The sequence below is a fragment of the Mastomys coucha genome, unplaced genomic scaffold, assembly GCF_008632895.1.
Source record: "Mastomys coucha isolate ucsf_1 unplaced genomic scaffold, UCSF_Mcou_1 pScaffold16, whole genome shotgun sequence".
Classification (NCBI taxonomy): domain Eukaryota; kingdom Metazoa; phylum Chordata; class Mammalia; order Rodentia; family Muridae; genus Mastomys; species Mastomys coucha.
Window position 1 is genome coordinate 1 of NW_022196898.1, and position 14,486 is coordinate 14,486.

Below are 14,486 nucleotides of genomic sequence, written 5' to 3' on the forward strand. Positions count from 1 at the left end.
AAATAAAAAACAAAAACAAAATAAACCCTGTTCCCTCCCCCATCCCCCTGCTTACCCCCTCCTTGCTTACTGGCCCTGGCATTCCCCTACACTGGAGAATAGAACCTTCACAGGGCCAAGGTTCTCTCCTCCCCATTGATGACCGACTTGGCCATCCTCTGCTATATGCATGCTGCTGGAGCCATGGGTCCCCCCATTTGTTCTCTTTGGTTGGAGTTTAGTCCCTGGGAGCTCTGAGGATACTAGTTAGTTTATATTGTTGTTCATCCTAAGGGGCTGCCAACCCTTCAGCTCCTTGAGTCCTTTCTCTAACTCCGACACTGGGGACCCTATACTCAGTCCTATGGATGGCTGTGAGCCTCTATTTCTGAATTAGTCAGGCACTGTCAGAGACTCTCAGGAGACAGATATATCAGGCTCCTGTTACCCAGCACTTGCTGACATCCACAATCATGTCTGGGTTCGATGATTGAATATGGGAAGGATTCCCAGGTAGACCAGTCTCTGAATTGTCCTTCCTTCATCTCTGCTCTCTATTTAGTCTCTACAACTCCTTCTATATGTATTTTGTTCCCCCTTTTAAGAAGGAATGAAGTATCCACACTTTAGTCTTCCTTTTACTTGAGTTTTTTTGTGGTTTGTGGATTGTACTTTGTGTATTCCGATCTTCTAGGCTAATAATATACACTTATCAGAGAATGCATACCATGTGTGTTCTTTTGGGACTGGGTTACTTCACTCAGGATGATATTCTCCAGATCCATCCATTTTCTCAAGGTCATCTCCTACTCTTGACTTCAAATACAAATATATAAATTATTGAATTTTTGACTTAATATTGTAGAGATAACAATTAACTTTACTACCTCATGGGTCCATGTCAATGTCATGGCTAGAGAATGGCTTTAAGTATTCTGTTTTGAAATTCATACCTTGTTAGTGATAGCAACATCACTCTTTTACACATGTGGTTTATTAATATGTAATTTCAATATTTACAGGGCTTTTTATCTGAAGGTATAGTTCATTATTCTACATTAAACATATTTTTATGCATCATTGAACAATTTTTAAAAACCTATTTTTCATCATCCTAGGAACATGTGATCTATTATAAGGGTGATCTTTACTCCTGAGAATTACTTACATATCACTGGCTCACCATGAATCAAGAAATATTTTAACATGTACAAAAAAATCCCAGTTTTATTTTTTATGCTTTAAAATCAGTATTTTTAGAACTATTTTGTTTAGAAAGACTCTATCTCTTGAAATGTGTCTGTTTTATAAACAATATCACCATCAGGAAGAAATGTACACATCTTTCTAATCATTAGTTTGATCTTAATATGTTCAAAATTCTCTGAGAACACAATATTTTACATTAATGTCAATTAAAATCCTATGTGAATTATGTCTCTATCTCATGTGTGGTTTCCTATAATAATACATTGTTGCTTTTAAATTATACAGAAGTTTTCAGATATTCAACAAATTTCAGAAGGTTTACTTTTCTTTAAATCTATTATGCTCACTCAGTGTGTGTGTGTGTGTGTGTGTGTGTGTGTGTGTGTGAGAGAGAGAGAGAGAGAGAGAGAGAGAGAGAGAGAGAGAGAGAGTTCATGCATGTGTGTGTTCTTGTATGTGGTATTTGAATATGTCCTTCCAGAATAGTTGATTCTTTAGCCATGAACTATATTTTCATCCAGAGGTGACTACATTCTAAGCAAATGCACACATTGGTGGTGTCTTCCTTTTTATATTAAAACCACAAGAACAGAGATGTTCTTACACGTTCTAAGATGTTTTTCATATTTGTTAGTGTATAGATAGCAAGTTGTTAAATCAGTTAGTGAAGGTGTTCTTGTTCATAGATTCAAGTAACCTGGTATATTGTAGTTCAGTCTTAGAAGAATCTTCAGCAACACACACACACATACAAACAAACACATACACAGAGACACATAGACACATACATTCACACACATACAGAAAGAGAGAGAGGAGAGAGAGAGAGAGAGAGAGAGAGAGAGAAAGAGAATTATTTTCAGGGTAATAAGCTATGCCCAACAGTTAGAAGACAATAAATAAAAACTTTGTGAAAGAGATGGCTTATGAAGTAGACTTGTTCTATGTTTCTTATTTAAGAGATTGTTTCCTCGACACTTACAACACTTATTGCAGATAGCTGATACTATAGAAACTATCTTCATAAAGATATGTCTATCTACTCACTGTCATGCACTTTGGTAATGTATTTGTATTCCAGTATATTAGTGGTGTCTTCTCAGATTCTAATCATTTGATTAGAATCTGTAACAGATTCTAAATGTGAGAGGCAGTAGAGAGCTAATAATACAAGCACCTTGCTTGTTCTTGGATGAGTTAAGTGATGGGCTAATTCTAAAATATTCATTTTGGTTTCCTAGTTCTACCACCATTACATATCATGATTTGTATATAGTTAGATGAAGTGGGTACTCATTCATCTTTTGTTCGTTTTGTTTTGTTTTAATTTTTTGTTTGTTTTTGTCTTTTTTTTAATTGCAGCTGCTATTTATCTTGATTTTCCTAGAACTGTGTACATGCTGTGCATGAAACAAGGGTGTAAATGATGGAAGTCTAGATGGAGAGGAAGCAAAGTGTTGTGCTCTATTTTAACAACCCTCCTTGCCTGTCTGCTGCCATAATGAAAGAAAACACAGGGTGCTGAGCTCCTGTACCTTTATCATACACAACCTGTTATAGTTATGTTTGAATAGCAAGTACCAACATAGGTAATTTTGTGATAAGTATGTTAGACTGGCAGTCTTCCAGAGTTATCTCAATGGAAAAAAACAAGATATTTATTCTTTTTTTAATTAAATGTTTTCTTTATTTACATTTCAAATTTCATCCCCTTTCCCCATTTACCTTCTGAAAACTCTGCTACCCACTTCTGTTTCCCTGTCCTGGGATTCCCCTGCACTGGCCCCTTCACAAGACCAAAGGCCTCTCCTCTCATTGATATACCACAAGGCCATCCTGTGCTACATATGCAGTTGGAGCATGAGTCCCTCCTCGTGTACTCTTTGGTTGGTGCCTTAGTCCCTGGGAGCTCTGGGGATACTGGTTGGTTCATATTGTTGTTCCTCCTGTGGGGCTGCAAACCCTTCAGCTCCTTGGGTCCTTTCTCCAGCTCCATCATTGGGGACCCTGTTCTCAGTTGAATGGTAGGCTGAGAGCACCCACTTCTGCATTTGTCAGGCACTAGGAAAGCCTATCAGGAGACTTTGTCAGGCTCCTGTCAGCAAGCACTTGTTGGCATCCACAATAGTGTCTGGGTTTGGTAACTGTATATGGGATGGATCCCCAGGAGGGACAGCCACTGGATATCCTTTCCCTCAGTTTCTGCTCCAGACTTTGTGCCTGTATTTCCTCCCATGAGAATTTTTTATACCTTTCTAAGAAGGACCGAAGTATCTACACTGTGGTCTTCCTTCTTCTTGAGCTTCATTTGGTCTGTGAATTGTATCTTGTATATTTGGAACTACTGGGCTAATATCTACTTATAAGTGAGTGTATACCATATATGGTTTTTTTGTGATTGTGTTACCTCACTCAGGATGATATTTTCTAGTTCCATCCATATGCCTAAGAACTTCAACCAGAGTGGCTGTACCAGTTTCCAATCCCAACAGCAATGGAGGAGTATTCCTCTTTCTCCATATCCTCACCAGCTTTTGCTGTCACCTGAGTTTTTGATCTTATCTAATCTGACTGGAGTGAGGTGGAATCTCAGGGGTTTTTTGATTTGCATTTCCCTGATGACTAAGAATGTTGAACATTTCCTTAGGTGCTTCTTGGCCATTTGATATTCCTTAGTTAAATAGGCCTCAGGAGCAGTGGATCAGCTGGGACAGGGTCCTTCCTACCTCTATCTGCACCCAGGAGCTGGGGCTGTTCTGCAGCCCTCTCTACAAGGCTCCTGTTAGGGGAGGAATGGTCTCCAGGGAGTCCTTTGACTCCAGGGCTTGGATGTGAGATTGCCATTTTCTCTCCGGTGACATTCCGGTGACGTTCCATGATGTTTATTCTATATTAGAGTTGCCATTACATACTATAGATTATCAGTAATGATTAGACAATAACTACTTTTGTAATCATGAGCTTCAAAGTTATTTTATACAATTCTTTTCTGTACTTTTCATAGTCTTTATATCTAACAGCAACAAACATCGATAAGTTGAATTATATAATTGAGAAGTTACTACCAATGATAACACTTATAAGTTATTTTCAAGTTACTTGGAGTTAAAATTGAATTTTGTTTTTGAGATCCACATATATGAAAATGTGTATGCATATAAATAATACAGATGAAACTTAATCATGATAAATTTACAAATCATATTTTACAATCTTCTCCTTTTGGAACTAAAGGCATCTAAGATATAATAATCTTGAAAGGGACTTTTTAATTGAATATTTAATCTATGTTTCCATAGAAATGAAACTCATAGCCCAATGGTACTAAGCTATACTTTTATTATCACTAGACAGACAATAAAGGTGCATTGTAATAAAGTGAGATTTATTGATCCTATGCACAAACCTGATTAAAGGATGCCGATCTTAGAGACAACAAGATCTCTCCTTCTTTCTTTCATTCTTTCTTCCTTTCTTTCTCTTCATTAAAATTTTATTGCTCTTCCTTTATATTATATGATTTCTCTCTTCTGCCATTACTTTTTGTTTTCATTTTCTGTGTGTGGAGGAATTAGTGTGCATGTTCTTGTGTGTTTTATTTTAATCTTTAATAAATGTGTTTGTGAATTTCTTACTATATACTTTCTCTCATCATACATATCTGTATTTTTAGTCTTTCTGTTTTTAAATGTGTATCTCTGTTTAATTCTCTCTTTTTTCTAAAATAAACACACTGAGTGAAACTATTTGTAAAAAATAATATGGTTAAATATAAAACAGAAGTTGTTCCTTGTAATAATCTCTTCTGATATGGTTAAGTGGGAGGTAGAAGGGAAAATTAAAATAGAATAACTGACACCTTCTTCAGTCATGAAGAAGTTTCCACTGTAGAAAGTTATATGTTGAAGTTCTTTCATTGTCCCCTGCTAAATGAAACATAAAAATGTCATCATTAGACAAACATTCTCAGAATATAGATTTACCCAGTTCAGATAGGACTAGCATTTCAGTATATTTTCTGAACTCTACACAAAGAATTACTTGAGTTAACAATATGTAGTGGCTATTCTTGGTGGTCAACTTGACTATATCTGGAATGAACTACAATCCAGAATTGGAAGGCTCACCTGTGATTCTAATCTCGAGGCTGAGAGAAACAATTTTCTGACCTGGATCTTGTCATGGAGATCTTGAGGCATAGGGGCTATGAATTCCAGATGATTGAGACAGGAAGATATGCTAGTTCAAGGTCATCTGGGATTAAAGGTGTGGTGGCACACACCTTTAATCTGGGCCACATCTTCTGCTGGAGATGTAAATAAGGACATTGGAAGAAGGAAGATTGACTCTCTTCTTCACTTACTTACATTGTACAATTGAGCAACTGCTAGGTCCTTAGACTTCCATACACAGCTGCTGCTGACCATTGCTGGGAGTTGGACTTCAGATTGTAAATCATTAACATATATAGAAAGACTACCCATAAATTCTATGACTCTAGAGAACCCTGACTAATACAGAATATATCTGATTTTGAATGGTGTTAACTGTTAAATTAGGTATACTTTAGCCTCTTTATGATTCTTCACATGTGTCCCATGCAACTTAATATTTAAACCAAATGCTAAGCATTTGGCAAGATTATCTCTCAAGTGAAATTAAACAAACATTACTGTTTTTGTACAAGGATAGCAAAGCTTCTTGGCACATGGCATAATCTAGTAGTATGTCTAGTGTATTATTAAATCAAATAATTGTTTCTAAGTGATATTTTTAAAATAACTTTATATCCAAGATATCCTACATGACTCATGGATCATTGGAAGAAAGGTGAGAAATATAGCAAGTAATATACTGGAATTCTTACAGGGTCTAAATAAGGAGTCCCTCTGTCATACATACATGTGTATGTATATATATATATATATATATATATATGTGTGTGTGTGTGTGTGTGTGTGTGTGTGCATGTGTGTGTGTGCGTGTGTGTATGTAAACCTATGTATTTATACATATATTCATATATAATTTAATTAATGTATTGTTTAAAAATGTTTCCAATATCTAATATCATGATATGCCCCAATGTTGCACTGATATTTATAAATTTATGAAATCAAGGACTATATCATCCTCCTATCTGTTTGATGACTAATTAAAACTTCACTTAACCTATAGGACCTTCTTCCAGAGGAGAGGCAGATGAAATCTTTAATTCTTCAGTATTAGCTTTTGAGGTTTTCCCACTGTGGCCATCTCTGGCTTTGTTCATAACAGGTGATTTACCAGTAGTATTTACTGAAACATTTATGTCATTGAACCTCTTATGATTATCCTTACAAATAATATGGTTATCATCTCCTAATATATCTAGACAATTGTCTAGCATGACATCTGTAACACCACAAAGCAAAAACAAGATCCTCTGTCATTTCACATAGTTTACAAAATCAATAAAATCAATAAAAAATTGAAATCCAAAATGAGGAAAATAGCAGTTCCTATGAGCAGAAATGAAGCAGAAACCTGTGAAATGAAGTCTCTGTCTGAAATGGAGACTCTAAGTTCTTTGTAACTTACTCAACCTAGCTAAAATTTCATACTTATTACAAAGTAACACTTCAGAACTTACATGCTGCTAGAATAAGTGTAAGTGAATCAAATTAATAATATCTGAGATTTCTTGAATTGGTGATTTCTTGCAGGGATTTGGGAAGGAGGTAGAGTTTCACTGTGATGGTTTAAATGGGATGCCTGTCTAATTCCAGGCATCACAACATATGATACTATCTTTGTGATACCTTTTGGGTGTTTTAAGTGGCTTGGTTTCCTGGAGGAAATATGTCATTGGTTAGAATTTAAGGTTACACAAGTCATGTGCCATTTGCTTCATGTTTGCTGCCTAATATGAATATCATCAAGTCTCTACTTCCTGTTTGGTTGTCCTTCCTTCCTGCAGCCATGCTCCTCTGTCATGACTTTCTAGGACTGTAATATTTGGAGATCTCTAAGTCATAAATAAACATTTACTTCTATAAATTGCGTTAGTCCTGATGATTTCTTAAAACAATAGAAAAATGACTAAGAGAAGAAGTTGGTGAGTAGCGGGATCTTAGTTGAGAAAATGCCTCCACCAGATTGGCCTATTGTGTAGAGAAGTCTATGGGATATTGTCTTGACTAACAATGGAATTTATAGGGCCCATATATCCTGGATGGTGCCACCCTTGAGCTATTAGTCATTCAAAGAAAATGAGGTACAGGATAGGAGGTAGCACTCCTACTCAGCTTCTGCTTCAGTTCCTGCCTCCAGGTTCTTGTCATGCTTCAGTTTAGGCCCTGACATTTCTCAGTAGTTAACTGGTAAATAGAAGTGTATCATGAAGTGTGAACTGTCTGCCATAAGTTGCTTTTCATCAGTGTTTAATCATAGCAATAGTAGCAAATTAAGATACTTTCTAAATTGAACAAGCTATTCTGTGGAGTATCTTACTCCATTGTGAGTAACACCTCCATGTCTTCCTTCCTGTGGACCTTATTTCTGGAAACGACTAGTTAAAATATATCCTTGCTTTCTTTGTTTTTTTGTTGTTGTCGTTTTTTGTTGTCTGTCTGTTTTACTTTTCAAAATGTATGTTCTTTGTTGATTCCCTGTGAATTTCTCATCATGCAACCCAGTAACACTCATTTTCCAGGCCTTCCATATCTACCCTCATCCTTGGTAACTTCTCCCCAAATTTAAAAAAAATTAAAAATTAAATAAAGTTTTAAATTTAAATTAAACTGAAGGAGGAGGGGATTATAAGGATAGGACTTAGAGGAAGGTACTTCAATCAGAATACAAATTCAGAATACAAATCACAATATAAATTTCATTTTATAGTAATGAAAAATGTTAATACATATGTCTTTATAGTAAAATTAAGAGCTACAGAAAACAAAAGACTGAGGTACATAAGACTGTAGCTAAAATAATGCAAACATACATTATTCTTTTTTATATAAGTAGGAGTTACTGTTAAAATAACAGAAAGTAATATACTACATTTTTATCATTATTCATTATACCACATATGTATGTGTATATATGTATAATATATATACATAATTGCATACAATGTATATTTTTCAAGAGAATTAAATCATTTATTGAGTACACATGATAATGGATGATACAAAAGCTTCATTCCCATCTGTTATTTTATCTCATACCGTTATTCAATTTTGATATTGCATAGGGTATGCCAACAACCATTTTATAAACAAATTGTGACCATGCTTGGATGACCCTTTCAATGATGAAACTCATCAAAAGTTACACCAGTAACCAGCCTAACTTTACACAGCACATTTTTTTTTTAAAAAAAAGACACATTTATTCAGCATCATGATCAGACTATATTACATTTAGCAATCAACAGCATGGGTGAAAAAGGTCTACCGTAAAACCTTTTGTTGGAATGCTTTCCACTTTCCACAGAACAGAAACTAAAATAACCTGTTATACAATTAGTCACCAATAAGCCCTGGAGTTTTTGCCCACACACAAGTATTATCTGAAACATGCCTTCTTTGTAGCAGATAGGCCCTGCCACCACTGTGCTTGGCTGAGTTCACAAATCCGTTGAAACCTGCAGCTTCCCTGTCTCTTCTCTGGCTCTCCTGTCAAGCTTTCTTTCCTGGCTTTATGTAATTAGAACCTCCTGCCACTGTCATAGTGACTGCTGCTGCTGGAACCTCCATAGCCACCTTGGTTTTGTGGTTTAGCAAAGTACTGGCCTCCGCCACCACAAGGGCCAGAGCTCCTGCCTCCAAAGTTCCCTCCCTTCATCGGTCCAAAATTTGAAGACTGATTGTTGTATTTGCCAAAATTATTGTAGCTTCCACCACCTTCAAAACTCCTTCTACTACCACCGCCAAAGCCACCTCCACCTCCTCCATTGTTATAACTGTCATTGCTACCACTCCCACCATAGCCACTGCCCTGGTTTTCATAACCCTGTCTACCACTTCCATAACCTCTGCTTTCTCCAGAGTAACCAGGGCCGCCTCCTCCATAACCACTGTCACTGCCAAATTCATTATAGCCATCTCTACTGCCGCCATACCCACCACCACCACCACGGCTGCCACCAAAGCCACCACGACCACTGAAGTTCCCTCCTCGAACAAAACTGTCATTGCTGCCAAAACCGCCTCCACGACCACCACCAAAGTTCCCGGAACCACTTCGACCTCTCTGGCTGGACGAAGCACTAGCCATCTCTTGCTTTGACAGAGCCTTTCTTACTTCACAGTGGTGGGGATTCACAGTATGCTATTTCTGAATAACAATCTTATCCACAGAGTCATTGTCATCAAAGATGACAAAAGCAAAGCCCCTCTTTTTTCCACTGCCTCTATTGAAAGACCCCCGTGGAGAGACCCCCACTCAAATCTCAGGAGGACGTGCACTCAAGGAATCACGAGAGACTGTCTTGATGTAATTACAAGAGGTAGTTTTTAATTTTGGGGCACTCCGGGCCGGCACCAACCTATCTCACGCACAAGATAGTGGAGCCGATCACGAGGCTTGAAAGTTAGGGGTTTATATAGGGAAAAGGTCTGGGGGAACAAAGGAGTCGGGATGGTTATGTGCAGAACAGAGTGGAAAATTCTTAAAGTTGGTGTTAATCTGAGTCAACAAAGCATCTGACCTTAAACCATATCTGAGAGGACCAGATGGTCCATTACTTGGCCCAGGCACATCTTTGCAGGCCTGGGCCCTGGACATGTCCTTGTTTGTCTAGACATGTTTTCTTCTATGTTTATAGTTTTATGTCTTTTTGACCTGCCAGCTCTTATGATATCTAACAACTTGGATGCTCATTCCCAGGCCTATGTGGGCCAGCTTGTGATGGATTCTTAGGCCCATGACTTTTCTTCCTAGTCAACACAGGTCTAAAGCTTTAATTTTTCTTCTGCCTTGAGCTCTTTCTCATTTCCTTTGTTCTAAACCTTTTCTTATTTTGACTAAATTATCTTTGACTCTTCTTGAGTGATCTATGTAAAAACAACACTCTTCTTCTATATCTTTTTGGCCTGTTAGTTCCCTTAAGAAACTCAAGAAGGAAGACCAAAGTGTGGATACTTCGTTCCTTCTTAAAAGGGGGAACAAAATACCCATGGAAGTAGTTGTAGAGACTAACTATGGAGCAGAGACTAAAGGAAAGGCAATTCAGAGACTGCTCTACCTGGGAATCCTTCCCATATACAATCATCAAATCTAGAGTCTATTGTGGATGCCAGCAAGTGCTGGCCGACAGGAGCCTGATATAGCTCTCCTGAGATGCTCTGACAGTACCTAATACAGAAGTAGAGGCTCACAGCCATCCATTAGGCTGAGTACAGGGTCCCCAATGAAGGAGCTAGAGAAAGAACCCAAGGAGCTGAAGGGTTTGCAGCCCCTTAGGACGAACAACAATATGAATTAACAAGTACCCTCAAAGCTCCCAGGGACTAAACTCCAACCAAAGAGTACAAATGGTGGGAAGCATGGCTCCAGCAGCATGCATATAGCAGAGGATGGCCAAGTCGATCATCAATGGGAGGAGAGGACCTTGGCCCTGTGAAGGCTCTATGCTCCAGTGTAGGGGAATGCCAGGGCCAGTAAGCAGGAAGGAGTGGGATGGTGAGCAAGGGGAGGGGGAGGGAACAGAGGATGTTTTAGTTTTTTTTTTTTATTTTTTTTATTTTTTTTTTTTTTTTGGAGGGGATCCTGGGAAAGGAGATATTGCAAATAAAGAAAATATCTAATAAAAAAAAGTTTAAAGTAATTGGATGTAAGTCACAAGTGTATTGAAAGACAACAGTGAGATTGCTCATGGACAATATGGAGCACTTGGCCATAGCTGAAATCAAGCAGCCTGGGCAAGAGAGCATTTACCTACAGGACTATCTGCTCTTCTGCTCTTCTTCTGTCCTATGGACACATCTTTTTTTTAGCCAAGCTAGTGAGTATTTTCCTAATTTATGTCACTGGTTAGAAATTACTTTTATATTACACTTTTCTCTTTAATTAGTTTTGTATAACCTAGAAAGTATGAAGATCAGACCCAGCCATTTCATTCAGATTTCATTTGTTTTGCCCTTGGAATAAAATATAAAGATGCTCAGAAATAGACGCAAAATTGGCAGTCTGCTACATGTGTAAAATAGGTCCAAACACAATAAATGACAGATACTTCTTATAAACTTTGATCTATGACATGATGGAGTGAATTGGCCACACTATGCACAGTGGAGGCAATGGTCACTCCTTCCACCTGCAAATAAATGCTCTGTGAATATATGTGCCTTTGGAGAATACCCACTGGTTTATGAAAATCCCTGCCAGATGATAAAATACTTTATTAAAAATAAATTAAAATTCTATATCCTTGCTTTAGAACAGAAGATTCTGTTTCATTGCCCATGCACACAAGCTTGCTTGTAGCTATGAGGGCACATAAAGTTGCACAGTCTACAGTGGGCCACCAAGTGTCCATTGATCATATTGCCCCTGCTATGGGACATGAAGGGACTCTGCTGCCTTTCCTTTGCCTACTCTGTGATGTATGGTCTTTTTATGAATATCTGCAATAAAGCTCTTAGAAATTGAAAAAAAAGATTTATTTATTTCATGTGTATGAGTATACTGTAACTGTCTTCAGACACACCAGAAGAGGGCATCAGATCCCATTTCAGATGGTTGTGAGCCACCATGTGGTTGCTGGGAATTGAACTCAGGACCTCTAGGAAGAGCAGTCAGTGCTCTTAACCACTGAGCCATCTCTCCAGCCCCATTAATTTGATTTGCATTATAGTGGGAATTTAGTGTAGAAATACCCAGTTCTTCCTGCACCAGAGCAGAGGAGGACTCCTCCATTTTGTGAACTCAGGTACAGTTCAAGTCAGGGGTAGATGGAATTCAACAAAGCACATGTTGAAGTTACTGGATGCAAGTTTCTCAATGGTCAGAAATAGACATAGCTTGATAGTTTTCTGATTGGACAATGTTTAGAATGACCATACTATGAAAATATGTATATATAAATATATATGTATATATATGCATATGTGTGTATATGTGAGTGTGTGTATGCACACACACATTATATAATATATATATATGTGTATATATATATATATGGCAGTTTTAGAAAGCCATGTTTCATGATTTCTTCAGTTGATTTCATTAATTAGTAACCATTTTGCTTTATTTCCATAATGTCCATACCAAAGAGTATCAGTTAAAATTTTGTATTTTACTTAGTTACATTTAATGATTTTTCCAAAGTATATAATACAGAAATACTGTCTGACTGAATAAAATTCATTTTCCATTGTTGTCCTTCATATACTAGGAATTCACATCAGCTCACTACAATGGCTCCTTTAGTAAACATACCAATCATATCTCATACAAGACTCCAAAAAGATGATTATTTATCCAAGTAATTTAAACAAATCATTAGAAATATGTCTTTCTATCAAACATTCTGATCTTATCAAAAGTGTTTGTAACAAACAATAACGTTGGAAGCATTACTTTCCTTCTTTCATCATTCCTTTTGTATAGAGCTTGTCCTTTGAGAAATTCAGATTCATATACAATGTACTCTGATTATTGCTGCTCTCTCCTTCCTATCTAACTTTTAACAGAATCCTTCCCAGATTTGTGACTCTTCTATTTTTTTATTATAGACTGAATATTACATCTGTGTACACATGGGCATGTATGTGTGTGAATTTGGGTAGGTAGATCTGCATTGGACACTCTTAGGCTAATATGTTGGTCCAAAACTGAAGATTGTAACTCTGCCTCTCTCAGATTTGGGAAACAATATGACACAAATATAAAACCTGATTCAAAAATCCTATATATAAGTCTTTCTAAACTTCAAACGTGATGTTTTTGAAACAAGATAATACAGAGAAAGATTTTCCACACTAGTGTACCATGTAACAGTCAAAATACAAGCATATTATGTAATATTTACTAAAGCATCTATATGCAAATTTACACACAAACATACATGTCTCAATCATATGAAACATTTGTACTTATAATTTCTTTTTATCAGAAAACACCTAATTGTATGTATACATATACATATATGTGCATATATATAAACCAGTATTCAGAGGAAATACATAAACCTAAAATCTCTAATTCTAATATCTGATAATAGATAATATACCTTGAAAATGGAAATGATAACAATCATCTCTTATGAGGCTAATAATACTCTTTCCATAATATGAATGAAAATCTCAAAATAGTTTTAAATTATTATCACTACACAGCAGAAGTGGAATAAATATATGGTCTTTCATGAAATTCATTCAGTTTAGTTTCCTTTACTCTCAAAAATCAATTTGAATTTCACTTACACCAACTACACTTTAAAGGCACACTATCAATATATATACATTTTTAATTCAAATGAGTCAGTTACTTAGAAGAGCCAGACAGGAAAAAGTGAGATTCCCATGAGCCACTGCTGTAGCAGGCAGCAGCAGTTGGAGGCAGAATCGGTGGTTGAGAAGGGAGGGGAAAAAAACTGGAGGAGATTCCATGAGAGACCAGACTCAACCCTCCTTCCCCGCTGCAGAACGACTCCAATGCCCAGTCCACAAGCACATGCTACAGGACCCGGGACACCTCCTGGCATTGATTATTAGCATTTTAACAAATATGAGTATTTCCAAGTGTGGACAGAAGGTAAGATGAATAGAAATGACAAGAAGGATGACAGATTGATAAACAGCCAGGCCATTCACTTATTTTGAGCCAGCATCAGTTAGACAGTAACTACCATTTTCAATGCTGGGAGCTTACATGAATGATGAGGGTTGAAAGCCAAATTTACCCCATTGGTTATATGTACAATGTATAGAAAAATTCTCTTCTGAACATTTCATTTTCTCACATTTTTTTGAAGTGGATCTTCAGGAATATTATTTATGGATGACCAAAACGCTTATTGCCCAAACTGAATAAAGTATATTATTCATGTCTGTCCTCAAAACCATTTACGAACTTGTGAGTACATACCTTGAATTATTTACTTGATAATGTCAATACCAACTTAATACCTTTTAGAATAATATGAAGGCTATGATCATGGTCAGCGGAGAGTATATGTGATATGGTCCCAGAAAACTACTCCGCGGTCATGAATTACAATGCAACCATGTATACGGCTTCATTCAATCACAGCAATTTTCTCTAGTATGTGCAGAATCACCAAACAAGACCTAACGCCTGCAGTTTTT

At 36.9% G+C, this 14,486-nt stretch overlaps 1 long non-coding RNA gene and 1 pseudogene across 1 annotated transcript; one reads left to right on the forward strand and one right to left on the reverse strand.

Moving 5' to 3' along the window:
* Nucleotides 1-8,880: 8,880 nt before the first annotated feature.
* On the reverse strand, nt 8,881-12,770 carry LOC116094177 (annotated as a pseudogene).
* Nucleotides 12,771-13,743: 973 nt separating this feature from the next.
* LOC116094438 lies at nt 13,744-14,250 on the forward strand. The gene is made up of 2 exons (XR_004120110.1): nt 13,744-13,932; nt 14,153-14,250. It is a non-coding gene; the product is annotated as an uncharacterized LOC116094438 (long non-coding RNA).
* The last annotated feature ends 236 nt before the right edge of the window (nt 14,251-14,486 follow it).